General features: G+C 44.7%; 1 pseudogene; it reads right to left on the bottom strand.

Annotated features, from left to right (window-relative positions):
* The window catches only part of LOC136481094 (BEL1-like homeodomain protein 2), a 37,262-nt pseudogene that overhangs the window by 6,631 nt on the left and 11,258 nt on the right, over window positions 1–19,373 (bottom strand).

The raw sequence follows: 19,373 nt of genomic DNA, 5'->3' as shown, positions 1-19,373 counted from the left end.
GGCTTTATTTATTTTAGAGTAAAATGCACCGGAGGTCCATTAACTTTCGATGAGGTGTCATCTAGGTCCATCAACTTTGAAACTGTATTTTTCGGTCCATGAACTTTTAAAATAGTTCACTTACATGTCCATACCATTTATTTAACCTTAAATCTAACGTATATTTACAGAAAAAACCCCACCCTTTCTTGCCATGCTGTATCACAGTGTCATGCATGCATGCATGCAAGGATTGCGGCTCATAACGCCAGGGCACGCAGCAGCATATGGCCCTGGCCGGCTGGCCCCTCCTGCGGTCCGAGTGTGTGTGCAACGCGTGCATGTGTTATGCGTTGCATGCGCGCACGGAAAGACTACAGCTGCAGATGCCTGGGTCACCGCGGCAAGGCACGTCGGCACGTCGACGTCGTGGCATGATCCGCGCTCCGTGTCTGCGTGCGTGCATGACCAGGGCGCGGCTGGCCGGCCGGCAAGGGGAGGTCCTGCACACGGACTCAAAATACGCTTAAAAACATGAATACCGTTTTTTGAATCGCTAAATTCTAATATTTCATACACCTGCAGTTTAAATTTACTTTTTCGAGAAAAATTCAAGTAAACATAAACAATTTAAAAAATATACCAAAAAGTCATAGAAAAGTTCCAAATTAGAACATGTGCTTCAGGTACTGTATAAATGCCATAGAAAAAATTTGAAAACAAAAATAAAAAAAATAAAAATACTTTGCCGAGTGTCGGAATTGACACTCGGCAAAGGAACCTCTTTACCGAGTGTCAGGCTTGCAGCACTCGGCAAAGACAGCACATTTGCCGAGTGCTAACTGCCAGCACTCGGCAAAGGATGACGGAGGGGCCACCGGCGTCGGCTGAGATATTTTGCAAAGGGTTCTTCTTTGCCGAGTGCCTGACATTCGGCAAAGAGGACGTTTGTCGAGTGTCCCTCTTTGCCGAGTGTTTGGCACAAGGCAAAGACGGCCTTTGCCGAGGACCGGCTTTACCGAGTGTGGCACTCGGCAAACTGCCTCTTTACCGAGTGCCCGTGTTTCGACACTCGGCAAAGCGCCGAGCACTCGGCAAAGAATGCGTCTCCCGTAGTGCCAGGCTGGGCCCTGGGTGTGGGGGGCTGCATCCTAGCAGGCCGAGAGGCTGTGGACCAAGCGCGCGCGGCCGCCGTGGCCGGCAGCTCCGTCCTTTATTCGATGGCGAATGCCGATTGCCGAGAGCTCAAGAAACGACAGCAACAAGCAAATCCCAGTACGTCCCAGGTTACATACACTGCAGCCGCGGCATGCCTTTCTACGAGGAAAAGAGGCAGCCATGGCGTGATCCTGTAGTGGCTGAAGCGGCGCAGCATATAGCATGGAGCATAGCCTGGCCTTTTCCTTTCGGGCAAAGAGAATGAGTGATCAGTGGTGTGGCGAGTGAATAAAGGTAGCGTAGGTAGGGGAATGTTTGGGAGCAAACTCTCAAATCCGGCACAGGCGGCAAAGCGTTGGCAAGCTGCAAAGGCGCACACCGAGGGGATGGGGGGGGGGGGGGGGGGGGGGGGGGGGGGATCCAAGCAAGAAAAGGGCCCCGGCTGCATGCTTCTTCTCAATAGGTATCCCCCACCACACAGGCATCCACTCATCCTCCCTTGACCGGCTTTTATTTGCCGCCGATGAGGCGAGGAAAACTAACGACTCATAAAAGGGGATAGATTGATCGCTGTCATTCACGCTGCGCTTTTGAGCGTGCATGGTTTAGCAGCAGTCTTATCACTGCAGCAAATAAAGCTTGACAAAACTGCCGTTGTTGTAGCTAGTAGCTACTCTGTTCAAAGCAAGTCGTCTCTGTGGACTGTGGCCAGCCGCATGCTTTCATCAGGGGCCAGGCCATACATGGCTTTGAGTGTAGCAGCGTGGTAAATACGACGTACGTACGTATATAGGGGAAAAGGTAAAGCTACAGCTTGCTGGACGCCCGTCGCTGCAGAACTCCTCGAGGAGCTCCTGCACCGCGCGGGTGTACTTGGAGTTGCGCAGCACGCCCACGACGCCGGCCGGGCCGTAGCCGACATGCAGCTGCTGCCCCAGCGCGCCGACCTGGCCGGCCGTGCAATGCCATCGGCAGCTGTTGCTGCTGCACCGACGGGCCACCCTGACGTTGCTGCTGCCGGTTGAAGTAAAGCACGCCGTCTCCAGCTGCTGCAGCGACGGCGACAGCGAGAGGGACAGGCCCTGGCCTTCCACGACGCCGGTCCCGGCGCCGCCGAACGGGACCCGGCGGCGCCGAAAGCCTGGAACGCCTCGTGGTGCTGCTGCACGTCCGACGTCGGCGACGATCTAGACTGCTGCTGCTGCTGTGGGTTCATCAGGAAGAGCTGCATCGCGGCGGCCGGGTCGGTGGCCAGGTCAGCCATGCTGCCTGCTTGCTGCTGTTTGGGGGACGACGTTTCACCTAACGAGCCCATGCTGGCCCCACCGAGGACCAAGCCAGCACGAGCTGCCGCGCCGGCCCCGAACCAACCGTCGTCGCCGCCGGACAAGCCGGCCACCCCTCCGGGCCAGGCCTGCTGCTGCCGTAGCCCGAAGCGGTAGTTGGCGCTCATCTGGCTGGCCAACAGCTCGGTGGCGGAGGGCCCCGACCGCGGCGCGGGGAATTGAACATCTCGGAGAGCATGTTGGAGGCCACAGCCACTACTGGATTCAGGTTCTTTACCGAGTGCCTGAGGCACTCGTTAAAGGCCAAATTGCACTCGGCAAAGAACACACGGCAAAAAATTGATCGGCAAAGCCCTCTTTGCCGAGTGTCTTTTATCGGGCACTCGGTAAAGGCTTTGCCAAGAGCCCCGGGAGCACTCGGCAAAGAAAAGCGACCGTCACGGTGCCGGCCCCGTTGACGGTCGCTTTGCCGAGTGCCAACCCTGCAGGCACTCGGCAAAGATTTTTTATTTTTTTTTAAAAAAATTCTTTGCCGAGTGCCCTCTATCCGGCCCTTGGCAAAGATGTTTTATTTTTTTTCAAAAATTCTTTGTCGAGTGTCCCCTGGCCGGCGCTCGGCAAAGTTTGAATTTTTTTTTAAAAAAAATTCTTTGCCGAGTGCCCGACACTCGGCAAAGTTTGATTTAAATTTTTTTTTGCCGAGTACCATGGTCATGGCACTCGGCAAAGCTGAAAAAATGGTTTTTCGAGCGCCCATTTTTCTAGCTTTGCCGAGTGCTGTGACCATGACACTCGGCAACGGGGTCCTTTGCCGAGTGCAACACTTGGCAAAGTGACCCAAAATGGCAATTTTTAATTTTTTTTTACATTCCATCATGACAAATAAATTCAAACAAACATATATCTCATCCATCACATATATATCTCATCCATCCACACATCCATCCGCACATATCACATCCATCATAATATATATCACATATATAATAATAAGTGCCCAAGTCCATCCAAATAAATCCACAAGTCCATCACAAGTCAATCAAAGTCCACAAGTGCATCACAAGTATATCACAAGTCCATCACCAAGTGAACAATAAATGAAAAAATACAATGTACACTCATCTCGGCCACTCACTGGTAGAGAACAGAGCTTTACTCCCGGTGGGGAACCCCTTCTAGTCCCGGTTCCCCACTCGGGAGCAAGCATCCAGGACTAAAGGGGGGTCCTTTAGTCCCGGGTCAGGAACCGGGACTAAAGGAGGACCTTTAGTCCCGGTTCGTATTACCAACCGGGACTAAAGGTGCCTCCTGACATGCCACGATGGCCGGACCTTTAGTCCCGGTTGGTAATACGAACCGGGACTAAAGGTTTTTTTTCTTTTTTCTTTTCTTTTCATTTTTTTTCTTTTCAAAATAGGTTTTCGAAGTCGTATTGTACGCTGCTAATTATACATTTATACGCGCGTATAGTATGTTTCGGTTCAAGCACAATGAACGTATTAAATCACACAATTCAAGCATAGAATATATATATATATATATATATATATATATATATATATATATATGCATGCATGCATCATATATATATTTACATGCATGCATGCATATGTGTATTTTACATTATATTATTTCATGTGCATATATTACAAAAAGATTGCATTACAGTTGTTGTGATATAACAAGTTTCCTCTCATCCTCTAGCTTGGCTTCCATGGCAGTGTTGGGTCGAAGTAGAACTCGCCCTTGGAATCGATGACCTGCTCATTAAAAAATCCGGCTATAGACTCTTGAATTGCTTTGATTTGGTCTTGCCGTATGACCTTTTCCTCCAACCATCGAGTCTACAGGTTTGAATTAAAGGAAAATAAATTAATATATGTACATATATATATATAAAGACATAGTAACACAATCAATAATAATAATTAAATGAATATATAGTGTAATTTTAACGTACTTTGAGTCTCTCTGTAGGAGTTCTTTGGGAGACCACCTTGATCAACTTGCAAACATAGTAACCACAGTAGTTGTTCCCCTGTTCCTGCCTCAGACACCACTTTACGAGAAAAAGATTTGTCATCCAATCTGGTGATCCGGTGAAAGCTATATGTTTAATTAATAAAGATGATGCGATTTAGGGGACTTACTTTCAAAGGGATTACATTCAGTGGTGCTTTGCATTTTCCCATGTGTTGCTTCTCAATAAAGGTTTTCCAAACAATGCCCAATAAAAAATTTGCCACGTCATCAGATATAGTTAATCATCATGTTTGCGTGTATATATAGTTGCTAGAGATACCGAAATTACCTCTAGATAATATCTATCATATCTTGGTAGTTTTGTTGTGGTTTTCTCATCGAGTCATAGATTATCAAGTGACTTTTCACCAGATCGATGTCCATCAATATCCAGTGATTGCTGCATGTGTTTATAGGATATAACGCATAACACTCATTAATTAACTAGAATCAACATATGAGCCATTAAGGATGATCGACATTATTAACACTCACTTGAAGTTGTAGGGAAAGAGTATATCCTTCTTGTGGCGTTGGTTCACTAAGAAGTTCATGAGGTTACTCTCTGACTCAGACTTCCAATTAGTCTTTGGAGTAACTGGGTCTTTGAATACTATATGGGGATCAACAAAACCAATTTCATTGCAGCCTTCCTTTCTGAGCTCTGTCATTATAAATCTGCATATATATAGTACTTGTTAGGATAATTTATATGCATATACACACATATGATGAGTTTAATAATAGATCGAAAGAATTATTACTTACAGGCAATAGCAACTAATGATAACTTTGTCCAGAGAGGTCAGGTGGCATAGTTGATAAAATTTTACAAAGTCAACATACATAACATCATCGCCACGGAACCAATGTTCGTCTCTAATTCTGACACCAACGCAGAAGTCTCCATCGGTAGATGCCTGCATGTACCACTTGTTTAGCAGGTACATTTGCGTCCCCAGATCAGATAAGGCTTGAGGGTTGTATAGACTCTGGCCTAGTACAAATTTTTTCTTCCAAATATCAACCTCCGCCGCACTCTCAATGTTTCCATCACCAAACATCTGGTAAAGGTCGAGACCAGTCTCATCAATAAATTCACCAAGGTGATCCAAATCGACATCCGGAGGCATGTTTGCCTTATGCATTAATCCTAAATTCGAACCATATTCATTACCAACAACTAGCGGGGGGACTGATTGGTGCGCTTGTTGTCCGAGTTGGGCAACTCCTTTCCCTGCCCGCTTCTTTTTCTGTGCCGCCTCAATTGACTTGGTGAGAGTGCGGTCATAGTCCGATAACATTGATTTGGACGGCTTACGAGATTCCCGCTGTTGTTGCTGGTAAGAAGCCACCCTTTTTCTTAGAATATCTGGAGCTACGAAGAAGTACGGTTTCTCTGGGTTTCTCCTTGCTTCTTGATTCTTTTTAAGTTTGTCATAGAATCTAGATATATCTTTTTTATATGCATCAGTTCCTTCTTCCTTCTCTTCAGATATTATTTTGGGAATAGCCCTTGGTTTCACGGTGGCTTTCTTTGCCGGCGGGGACTAGTTCTTCGTTTGTGGGGCTGGCCTCTTGCTAGGCTTCTTGGTAGGCGGGGGTGGGGGAGGCGTTGGAGACCTCCTTGGAGGTGTTGGCAGCGGCGTTGGAGACCTCCTTGGAGGTGGTGGCTGTGGCGTTGGAGACATCCTTGGAGATGGTGTGGATGCAGCCTCGCCTTCCAACACAATGTCATCGTACATAGCACTATGATGATCTGGCGATTGAACAATTGGATTTAGGTTGGGGGAGGATCTGCTACAAAAAAAGGAATGACATATTATTATGAGCAGATTGTTAATTATTTAAGCCAATACAAATTAATGATGTAGTGTTTTCATCCGCACGTACCTATGGTGAGGTAGTTCAGGAGGAGGTGGGGCCGACATCCCGAGAATGATGATGTAGCGCTTGCGCCATAGAATGAATGTCTTCTCTGCTTCTCCTAGAGTCTTCTCGCCATCACCTCTAGGAATGTCAAGAGGCAAATCACTAAAACCTTTTTCAGCTTTATCTACCGAGTTGGTAGTATATCCTTCTTGGATTATATTCCCATGAATCCTTGGTGTCTTGGTTCGGTCGATAGGATTAACAAGACCGATAGCCACCTTGATTGTGGAATTCCCCTTCGGAATGTGTAGCTCACACGATGTACAAGGTTCAGTGACGTCATCCACAGGGAAGCGCAATCCTGTGTCCCCTTGATTTGGTATCTCCGTGGAAGCGCAGCTGCTTTTCAACTAAACAGATTGGCTAATGTTGATTCCTGGCTCTGATGCCTGCTTGCTTGCACTCACTGCTATTTGCACTTGCCTTCTGATTTCCTCCTGCATTCTCGCTTCAAGGTTTTTTTCCTGCTCCTGTGCTTCACGCACCGCTTCCTCCAACCTCTGGAGCCGCTGTGCCTCTTCTTCCTTCTTTCTCTGGCGGCTTCTGTAGGAAGGTCTATCCTGAGGGAATCCATCCTCCCACGAGACACTTCCTTTGCCTCTAGTTCGGCCACCATGTTCAATAGTCCCGATGGCGTATGTCAGCTCATCCTTCTCTCTGTTGGGCCTGAACGCACCACTAGCAGTAGCTCTTTGAGCATAAAACAATCTTTCTGCTGCTTCTTGCAGTCTTGTGCCATAAACGCACTTCCCTGTCTCCTGGTCCAATGTTCCCCCATGAGCGAAAAACCAATTCTTTGCACGTTCTCCCCACTCGAGTGATTCTGGTCTGATACCCTTGGCAAGAAGGTCTGCTTCCATTTTGTTCCACTTCTTAATGGCAGTCGGGTAGCCACCTGATCCCAAGATATGGTGGTATGTCTTCTGTTGAGCATTACGTTGGTTCTTTATCATCCGACTCACACCCTCTTTCGAAGTCTTGTACTATACAAACTCATCCCAATAGGGCCTCTGCTTTGAGATCGGGCCTAGGACAGTAAAATCTGGTGCTATGTTCTTCTTGACATACGTCGTGTATAGGTGTTTCTTCCAAGTCTGAAACTGGGTGGCCATCTTCTTCATTGCCCAATCCCTAACTCGCTCCTTCAATTCATCACCATCTATTATATCATCATAACCATCTGTTTGGAGCGTGAAATATACCAAGACATCTTTCCAAATTAACGTCTTGTCACGATCGGAGACAAAACTGATATGAGGAGCATTGGTCTTCTTCTTCCATTCATGGGTACTGATCGGGAGCCAGTCCCGTACAAGGTAACCACAGTGGTGCACGAATTTCATTTTATTCGCCCCCTCGGTTCTCCTGTATCCACATTGAACTCCGAGATGATGAAGCGGCCCTCCAATGGCTTTTTGGGACCTTGAACATTTTTACTCTTCGTTGTAGTTGTTGATGTCGATCCAGAGGGCTACAAAACATAAACATTATTTTTAATGTCATGAGCACACATAAGACATGATAATATATATAGCTAATAATAAAAAATATATACTTGGCCAATATGTTGTTGCTCATTTTGTTCAAGAGCTAAGTACTGACTCCCGTCATCTGCATCCTCTTGCATGTTATTTTTAGCACCATCATCGCCGGCAACTTGAGTGCCAGTGTTGATCAAATTCATCATCAACTCCTCCTCATCCATGTTTCTCGGGTCGGCCATCTAGCTTCAAAAAACAAAACCAATATATAGTACGTCAAATCTTTGCTTACATGCGTAAAATCTACGAACAATATGCATTATTAAATCTTGCCCCTTGGTCACGGACGCAATTCGCCACACTAGGGCGAACTGCGTCGGTACTAGGGCGAATTAGGGCTATACATAAACGGCCGAGGGTGAATTGCGTCGGTGACTAGGGCGAACCACGTCGGTGACATCAACAACGCGGTTCGCCCTAGTCACCGATGCAATTCACCCTGGTGTGATTGTTTAGCGTTAACGATAACGATAATACGAATGTTGATCGACTAGGCCATGAGAGAGGGCGGTGTGACAAGAGTGGCGGTGCTCCACTCCGCCGTATATATGTCTGTACACATGGGTGAATGAGGGCGGCGGTGCTCCGCCGTATACATAGAAATGCATGGGCGAACGAGGGCGGCGGTGCTCCACGACGTATATATACATGCATATGAATACAAATGGCGTATATATACGTGTCGGCACGGTGGCCGGTGTGCTGACGACGACGACGTGAGGCGGGCCGGCGTGCTGACGACGACGACATGAGGCGGGCCGGGGCGGTGTCGGTGCGTGATGTTGTGATCCTATGTACCATGTGAACCATGTAGTCATTCATCATATGAGAAAATTCTATGCTGATAATGTAAGTATAAGTCATTATGAAATGTAAGTATATGTGTCTTATTGCTAATATAACCATTACTATTTCCGAAATGATAAGAATTTATTTTCTTCTTCTACAGGCACAGTACTTCTCTGATGCTATGATATAAAGTTTGAAGATAGTCTTCCCGAAAAAATATGTAATGCTCATATTACTTTAGCAACATTAATATATTATATCTGTATTCAAAGTTCACAAATGAAGAAACGTTGAAGTTTTCCTTCATTTTTATATGATATTTGCGTATATAAAATCTAGGACATTTGTAATTTACTTTAGAACATCTATATTCGGTATCACAGCAAAATATAACATTTTTTGTTTGTGCAGATTTTATTTGCTGTAACGTTTTAACTACTTCGTGCATGCCAAAACTGTCTGGTTTGCTGTCAGAAAAATACTTTGACAGTTTTGCTTATTTCATTCATTCCTTGATAGTTTCGAACCGCTAGGAAAATTCCAGTCCCAATAGTGTTCATCGAAACAACTACGAATAATTGAACCAGAACAAATAAGATTGTTGCCCATATCAACATACGATCATTAGCTAGTGATGTTTCCTAACATAATACTCGATCCACCATCTAAGAATGTACGTAGCTATAGAGAGACGAACTGATCACCTCGGCGGGCGCGGTGGAGGGGCCATGGGCGCGCGCGGAGGAGGGCCACGGGCGCGCGCGGTGGAGGCCGCACGAGGAAGAAGAGGGCGGCGGTGTCACGGAAGACGAACGGACGGCGGCGCGAGGAAGAAGAGGGCGGCGGTGTCACGGATTAAGACGAACGGACGGCAGCGCGAGGAAGAAGAGGACGGCGGTGTTCGACGAGGAAGAAGAGGAGTAGATCGATCTGCGCCAGGCGCTGGTGGTTATATACCAGGGAGATTTACTCCCGGTGCCAGCCACCAGCCGGGAGTAAAGGTCCTTTACTCCCGGTGCGTATTATCAACCGGGAGTAAAGGTCTCTTTACTCCCAGTGCGTGTTACCAACCGGGAGTAAATGTATACCTTTACTCCCGGTTGGTAACACGCACCGGGAGTAAAGGGTTTTTTTTGGCGGGCCACGAAATTGCAGCCCACCTTTACTCCCGGGTGGGCTTCCCACCCGGGAGTAAAGGTGGCCTGCAGTTTCGTTTCCCGCCTGTTTTAAGCAATAGTCTTGTTAAATACAATAGAAATGCAATAGTTTTTGTTAAATACATAGTAAATTAAATAAAAGGCATAAAATTATTTTGTTAAAAATATGGATTTTCTTTTTCTTTATTGCACATAGGAAAAATCTATAACCTAACTTTTTTATTTTTTGTTACAATTATAAAACATAATGTAACTAATATTTATTATTTCGTTAATGCAAAAATGTAGTGTTTAATTAAAATTATTAAAACTATTGGTTTTGGACAGGAAATTTGTTTTCACATCATTTTAACGTTAATATTTTAATTTTTCATCACTCAATATCCTAATTTACCTTTTTGAGAGAGAAATCCCACCAAATCAAACATTGATTTAATTTGAAACATGACATAATAAACATCTGAATTCACAATTATTACATAATATCTCAAACACACACTACATTAAATCACTATATCATCAAGTGGGCACAACAGTGAACTTCTTCTTTACGTATGTCCCTTGGTTATGATCGCGTCGTAACCATGGAGTGTCCTCATCATTTACCAAGATGCTAGGGTCTTTGTTCACTTTGAAGGGCGGAATTCGGTCATCCTTTTCATAATCTTCTGACATGTCCGACTTGTCCTCAATTCCCACGATGACTCTTTTCCCTGAAAGAACTATGTGGTGCTTTGGCTCTTTGGTTGAGTCATTATCGTTTTTCCCTCTTTTTGGTTTGGTAGACATATCATTGACATAGAATAGAACACCTGATTCACATCCTTGGCAAGGACGAATGGTTCGTCTTTGTACCCAATATTACTAAGGTCTACTGTTGTCATTCCATACTCGTTGTCTACTGTTACCCCGCCTCCGGTCACCTTGACCCATTGACACTTGAACAATGGGATCTTCAAAGTAGGTGCATATTCTAGTTCCCATATTTCATCTATGCGTCCATAATATGTCTGCTTATTCCCATTCGGGTCTGTGGCATCTATGCGGACACCATTGTTTTGGTTGGTACTCCTTTTATCTTGGGCTACTGTGTAGAATATGTTCCCATTTATCTCGTACCCTTTGTATGTGACGATATGCCATGATGGTTGCATAGCCAATAAATACAGTTGCTCATGGATGCTCTCATCACCTTGACATTTTTTTCGCAACCAACCGCCGAAAGTTTCCATGTGCTTACGCGTAATCCAAGCTTCAGTCCTCCCTGGAAACTCGAATCGTAAGAGATCCTTGTGTGTCTCAATATATGGATCTACCAAAGAGGAGTTCTATAGAACTGTGTAGTGCGCTTTATTGAAATAATCATCATCCATACCAATATATGTTTTCCTCCCTAGTGTCCCCTTTCCGCTTAGTCTCCCCTCATGTCTTGATTCAGGAACACCAATCGAGTCAAGGTCGGGAATAAAGTCAACATAGAACTCAATGACCTCTTCTGTTCCATAGCCCTTGGCGATGCTTCCTTCTGGGCAAGCACGGTTGTGAACATATTTCTTTAGGACTCCCATGAATCTCTCTAAGGGGAACATGTTGTGTAGGAACACAGGACCGAGAATGAAAATCTCCTTGACTAGGTGAACTAGGAGGTGTGTCATGATATCAAAGAAGGAAGGAGGGAACACCAACTCAAAGCTGATGAGACATTGAACCACATCATTCTGTAGTTTAGCTAGATCAGTTGGATCAATTGCCTTCTGAGAAATTGCATTGAGGAATGCACATAGCTTCACGGTGGCTAGACGTACATTTGGAGGTAGAATTCCTCTTAATGCAACTGAAAGTAATTGCGTCATGAGAACGTGACAGTCATGGGACTTTAAGTTACAGAATTTCTTCTCTGGCACATTTATAATACCCTTTATATTCGAGGAGAATCCAGATGGTACCTTGATGTTGTTTAAGCATTCAAACATGATTTCCTTCTCCTCTCTGCTTAGAGTGTAGCTAGCAGGATGTAAGTAATGGCGTCCATCATCTGTCTTCTCTAGATGCAGGTTGTCTCTTTCTCTCAAACAACACAGGTCCTGTCGTGCTTCAAATGTGTCCTTAGGCTTTCCATACACACCCATGAAGCCTAGCAGGTTCACACAAAGATTCTTCGTCAGGTGCATCACGTCGATCGAGCTGCGGACCTCTAGAACTTACCAATAGGGTAGGTCCCAAAATATGGACTTCTTCTTCCACATGGGTGCGTGACCGTTAGCGTCGTTCGGAACAGGTTGGCTTCCATGTCCTTTTCCAAAGACGACTTTCACATCATTGACCATATCGAGTACATCCTCACCGGTTCGGTTGCGAGGCTTGGTCAGGTGGCCTGCCTTCCCTTTAAAATGCTTGCCTTTCTTTCTTACAGGGTGATTTGCAGAAAGAAATCGACGATGGCCAAGGTACACGACCTTTCGACATTTTTTCAAGAATACACCTCTAATATCACCGAAGCAGTGTGTGCATGCATTATATCCCTTGTTTGACTGTCCTAAAAGATTACTTAGAGCAGGCCAATCATTGATTGTTACAAACAACAATGCTCGCATATCAAAGTGTTCCTGTTTGTACTCATCCCACACATGTACACCTTCTTTATTCCACAAAATGAGAAGTTCGTCAATAAGTGGTCTCAGGTACACATCGATGTCATTGCTAGGTTGCTTCGGGCCTTGGATGAGCACAGGCATCATAATGAACTTCCGCTTCATGCATAACCAAGGAGGAATGTTGTAGATACTTAGAGTAACAGGCCAAGTGCTATGACTACTGTTCTGCTCTCCAAAAGGATTGATACCATCTGTACTTAAAGCAAACCTTAAGTTTCTTGCGTCATTTGCAAACTCTAGGAATTCTCTGTCGATTGCTCTCCATTGGGACCCATCAGCAGGGTGTCTCAACATATTGTCTACCTTACAGTCTTCTTTGTGCCATCGCAACAATTTGGCATGTTCTTTGTTTCTGAACAGACATTTCAAGCATGGTATTATAGGAGCATACCACATAACCTTGGCAGGGATTTTCTTCCGTGGACGTTCGCCCTCAACATCACCAGGGTCATCTCGCCTGATCTTATACCGCGACGCATGGCATACCGGGCATGCATCCAATTTCTCGTACTCTTTGCCATGGTATAGGATGCAGTCATTAGGACATGCATGTATCTTCTTGATTTCTAGCCCCATAGGACAGACAACTTGTTTTGCTTCGTAGGTAGTGGCGGGCAATTCATTGTCCTTCGGAAGCATCTTCTTTTGGATTTTTAGTAACTCTCCAAATCCCTTGTCAGATACACCATTCTTTGCCTTCCATTGCAGCAATTCTAGTGTGGTTCCCAACTTTTTCTGCCCTACATCACAAGTTGGGTACACCAATTTCTTGTGATCTTCTAGCATCCGGACTTGATCTTCTCCTTTTCACTTTCACATTCTCTTTGTGCGTCATGAATGACCTGAGAAAGATCATCAGCCGGCTCATCTTCTGCGGCTACCTCTTCTTCAGCTTCTCCCATTGCAGTATCATTGAAGCACGCACCATCGGGAATAATATCATTGTCGTCCCATTGTTCTTCTTCACCTTCTTCCATTACAACACCGATTTCTCCGTGCTTCGTCCAACAAATATAGTTTGGCATGAAACCCGACTTGAACAAGTGTGAATGAAGAGTCCTTGAGCAAGGATATTCCACCGTATTCTTACATATGGCACATGGGCAGCACATGAAACCATCGTGTTTGTTTGCCTCGGCCGCACGTAACAAAGAATGCACGCCGTCAATGAACTCTTGGGAGCGGCGATCAGTATTATACATCCAATGCCGGCTCATCTACATTACATGACATTAATACCATATTAAAACCTAGATCATAATTAATTATTTATACAACATGCGTGCCACCACAAAAGATACAAATTTATGAAAGCATCGCTACAATCTAGACAATCCCAACTACCACTAAAAGAACTAAAGCTAAAATACATTTCAGGAGCACAAGGATTTAGCGACCAATCTCAACTAAAACAGAAAGATCCCCCGATTGTGCAACATCTTTGGGCTTCTTTGGCTGGATCACTACCTCATTAGCCGCCATATCTGCCTATTGTGCAAGATATTTTTGCACGAGTTCAACATACTCTTCCTCCCAGTAGAAGCCTGAACATCGTCCACTGCCATCCCACTAAAATTAAAACAAAAAATTAGAACTTTAATCACAACCATTATGAAAATAGGTATAAGCTAACCATAATCATTAAATACGATAAAATAACTCACATTGCGATCCGGACACTTGTAGAAGATACGATCCTTGTTGGGACCCTCCTTCTTCACTCGGTACTCCATCACAATCTTCGTCTCATCACGACACTTGCCGCATGGAATGAGAGGGAGGCCCGGCCTAAGTCGCTTTGGAAACCCATGAGAGGCCGAGGACCCGGAAGCAGTTGCCATCTACTCTCTATACTCATTTTTTAATACACTATAAATTTCTCCTTTTATAAACAAATAAAATTAAGAAACTATAAAATTATCTATATCTCTATACTCATTTTTTAATACATTATAGCTCAAAAACATGTTTTAATAAATAACCATCCGTACTAGTTGACCTTGCTTACGTGGTCATCTCGGCGAGCATTTCTCCACCGGACGGCACCATACTTGGTCAAGGAAGAGCTCCGATTCTACGAGGAAGGGAACACGGTCTTCCACGACCGTTGCCGCTCTCCCTCATAGAATCAAAGCTCCTCCTTGACGTCCGTTACCGCTCGGCAGAGAACATGCTCGCCGAGCTGAACACGGTCCGCAAGTTCAACTAGTACGGATTTTCTATAATTTTCTAACTATTTTCTAAGTTTATATTTATATATACTACATTTGGGTACGGTGATTGACAGACTACTGCGACGATATCGGGACATGTGAATAAATAACCATCCGACTAGTTGAATTTGCTTACGTGATCATCTCGACGAGCATTTCTCCACCGGACGGCACCGTACTTGGTCAAGGAAGAGCTCCGATTCTACGAGGAAGGGAACACGGTCTTCCACGACTGTTGCCGCTCTCCCACATAGAATCAAAGCTCCTCCTTGACATCCGTTACCGCTCGGCAGAGAACATGCTCACCAAGATGAACACGGTCCGCAAGTTCAACTAGTACGAATTTTCTATAATTTTCTAACTATTTTCTATGTTTATATTTATATATATACTACGTTTGGGTACGGTGATTGACAGACTACTGCGACGATATCGGGACATGTGAATAAATAATCATCCGTACTAGTTGAACTTGCTTACGTGATCATCTCGGCGAGCATTTCTCCACCGGACGGCACTGTACTTGGCCACGGAAGAGCTCCGATTCTACGAGGAAGGGAACACGGTCTTCCACGACCGTTGCCGCTCTCCCTCGTAGAATCAAAGCTCCTCCTTGATGTTCGTTACCGCTCGGCAGAGAACATGCTCGCCGAGATGAACATGGTCCGCAAGTTCAACTAGTACGGATTTTCTATAATTTTCTAACTATTTTCTAAGTTTATATTTATATATACTTTAACCTTCTTTCATGTAAATATGCAAGCTTGAAGTGATTTTGAGCTCAAATTGCTTACAAATGAAAAAAACCACAATAAAGAACCATATATATATAGTGAACAAAATGACATAAGACAATGGTGAAAAATGAGAGTATGAGATTGGTAACCTTTACAACTGAAGAATCGACGGAGGAATCGAAGAAATCGATGGAGGAATCGAAGAATGGACGGAGGAACAATGGAGGGAGGGAGGAAGCAAGAACACTAGTGCAGTGAGCTTCAAAATGTGTTGAGCTCAGGCTCGGGGAGGAAGAAGGAGACGGCCGATATATAAAGGGGGGACATTTAGTCCTAGTTGGTGGCTCCAACCGGGACTAAAGGTAACTTTCCAACCCTAGGCGCAGCCACGGCCCGGGAGTAGACCTTTACTCCCGGTTGGAGCCACCAACCAGGAGTAAAAGTATACCTTTAGTCCCAGTTGGTGGCTCCAACCGGGACTAAAGGTCCCTGCCACCTCTGTCTGGCGCAGTAGCCGTTGGGCAGGGACCTTTAGTCCCAGTTGGAGCCACCAACCGGGACTAAAGGTATTTCTAGTCCCAGGCGCAAAAAATTCCGGGACTAGAGCCCATTTTGGCCGAGGATCAAAGGTCTGTTCTCTACTAGTGACTGCGACTGTGGTGAAGGCCCAGCTCCATCATTCGGAGGTGCATGAGGTGGATTATTCGAACCACCGTCAGATGAAGACTGCACAAAGGAGAAAAGATTGCATGTAAGACAAGATTATTTGGATAGCTAATCTAGGAAGGTAGAGGCCATACACGCAAAGCACAAGCGAAAGTAAAAAACTTTCATACTCACAGGAGTAGCTGCAGCTGCAAGACGCGAAGGCGGAGGTAGAACCAATAGCCCAGCTGGCAGAGAGAAGCCCACACGTTGCCCAAGCCCTTGTAGGAACTCGGTAATGTCCATCAGCCTCAGCGCCTGGGCCTACCGCTTGGCCCACTCGGCCTCCAGCTGGGCCTCCATCCTCTGCTGCCTGGCCTTCAGCTCCTGACATTGCCTCATTTCTTGTTCCAGCCAGGCCTACAATATTTCACTCCAATGTTTCAGGAATGCAAAGCTAATTAAGGTGTGTAAAGACTAATGTATGACGAGTAAAACAGGAATAACCTCGAGTGCGTCGACCCGGTGCTGTGCAGCGGTCGGCCATGTGCGAATGGCCGAGCTCTCGCTCGTGCTCTGTGCTCGGATCTGGGAGAGAGAGGGAGTAGAGGCCGTGTCGATGACGCCGTCGCCAAGGTAGAACCGCCCATGCTTCTTGCCTTGCCCCGCCCTCATGATGGCCTCTCCATCGAAGTCCTAGGTGCTCAGATCATGGTCTGGCCCATGGAGCGACCTCGCCACCTCAGTGTACTCACTGATGCAGGAGTGGACGCTCAGGTTCGTGTATGCCTTGGGCGGGTCCTCCAGGTTAAAGGAGACGTCGGACGTCGCCTTGCCCTTGTGGGCCATACACCATGCCTGGAAGTCCGAGAAAGCCTAGCCACTATGTGATGCCGACTGCGAGAAAGACAGCACAATGATTAGAAATCAGGCAGAACTGAGCGTCACAATAGATAAATGAATTCGCGTACCCATGCTTGTTTGTATCCGGCGAGGCTGCGGCTGCCTTGATGGTGTGCTGGACCTTGCATCTGCAAACGATGGTCCCGGGCATCCCTGTGCATCTTGAGGTACTCCTCCGTGAACCACCTCTCCACCATCATCGCCCAGCACTTGGGATACGCTTGGCACCACCAGGGAATCATCTACACGTCCACTACAAAAAATTAGGCTTTTATAACAAACTGAAAGTGTCATGGAAAGTACAGAATTTGTCATAAAATGAATGGTATGACGAAAAACCACCGTCATGAAGGTCGTCATATAACGACCGTCACAAAATGTACCTTGTGACAAAAATATGGAAAACCATCACAAAATGTGATGACCTTTTGTGACGGTTTTGTTGTGTCATCATGTATTGTTGTCATTTAATGACGACTGTGACTGTCATATATTGGTTGGTCAACTCGTCACCAAATACGCCAACCGTCATAAATTGTCCGAGGAACCCTGATTTAGACAACCTTTTGTGACGAATGTGGGTCATCATAAAATTACCTTCATTCGATGACGAATGTGGCATTGCCACATGTATTAATTCAATGACGAATGTCACATAGATGTTTCCAGCATTCTCATCACAGCTCATACATATCAGCCAAGCCATCATCCAAATACATTCCAGACCATAAGACAAGACACCATTGCTTGCAGGTTCAAACATCACACTAGTACCAGGTTTCATCACACAAGGTCAAACATACAAATAGATGCAAATAAGATGCACATAGTTTTTGACAACATAGTGCACAAAGTCGTTCCAACAAACACAGAGAAAGTTTGGTGTTCTCACAATGTAGCAAAAGATTAGGCAAAGGCATCATCAACTGAAACATCGTGCAGACCTACCTCAATCTTTCTAAAGTTTCAGCACAGCTCGCTTCCTAGCAGCTTCCTCTCTTTCTGCTTGGAGTGTTGCCTCAAACTGAGCTTCTACTTTAGTGCTTCTTCTGGTTCTCTTTCCTTCTCTTCAAGCATATGTTCCTACATAGCATGAATCCACTTAACAAGGTCATACAAGTGTTCACCAGGCATTTACTTGAGTAAAGTACATGTATCCAATAATTATGTAACTTACATATATCTCATTTACAAGAGGAGTACGACCATTTTGTGGACTATTCATACATTCCCCATTTTGTAGTCATATATTTACTGAATCTGGATTTTTTTACAACTGAACTCTCAAATATGATATACAACTAGAGCAATGTCACCTTTATTTTACAGAAAGCAACACCAATTTGTCCACTAATAAGCCCCAATGACCGGATGTTAAGCAAAAACATGCAATCTGTATGCATATCTTCCCCTCATTATAACTACTGTATGCTGGTAATGCCAATGCTACTGACATTGCATTCCCACAACCAAAAGAGCAACTTGAGTAAAAATAACATTGCAGATAGGTAGCATTCTACTTTAGTCATTCTTACATTTTGTTTTCTCTGTATAAATTTGGATAATTGGGATGCAGTTCAGAGTACTAGCCATATTTCTACTAACTAAATTGCTCTATTAAATCACCAGCAAGGCAGTGCTAGTAACGATTAAAGTACTAGCCATATTTCTACTAAATAATCAAGCAGTAAGTCTATGTTCAGTTCGAGAATAGTTAATAGCAGCCAAATTTAAAATGGCTAAGTATTATAGAGCAACAAACCCAATCATCTATTACTTATCAAGTACAGGTTTAGTTCGAGAATAGTTAATAGCAGCCAATGCACATAACCAGTTAACTTTGATAACTCAGAGTTTAGAGAAATAAACAAGTCCAGGTTCAATGCCGTAAGTAAGGACATGTTTCATAAAAAAGCTTGTACTGTAACCATAAAGCTGCAACAGGGAAGGGGATATGATTCATAGTCTACCTTCTTTTCTTCATAGGCTTGATTTTAATGATGCCTCCAAAGAGACTTTCCTGACAACTTATTAGTCATCCTGCTCAATGATCAAAGAGATATGACAAGCATGAGGACTTACTGTAAGTACTAAACTGACAAGAAAGTTTACTGCATGAGAACATCTGCAGTATGATACAGAAACTAGGGAGAACTAATTGCCATTCCTTAAATTATAATATGGTTCAGTGTACAATTATGTGGAGGTATGACGTAACTACAAACAAGAATTGCAGTGATAAATGTGCAAACTCTGATGACAAAACATATAAGGAGCCATGTACAAGACTCCAGCACCAACGAAAACAATTGCAGCAACACCTAATCTGTATATGGCAGAAACACTTATCTATCAAT

This window comes from Miscanthus floridulus, chromosome 9 (genome assembly GCF_019320115.1).
Source record: "Miscanthus floridulus cultivar M001 chromosome 9, ASM1932011v1, whole genome shotgun sequence".
Classification (NCBI taxonomy): Eukaryota; Viridiplantae; Streptophyta; class Magnoliopsida; order Poales; family Poaceae; genus Miscanthus; species Miscanthus floridulus.
This window is presented reverse-complemented; position numbering and strand designations above follow the sequence as displayed.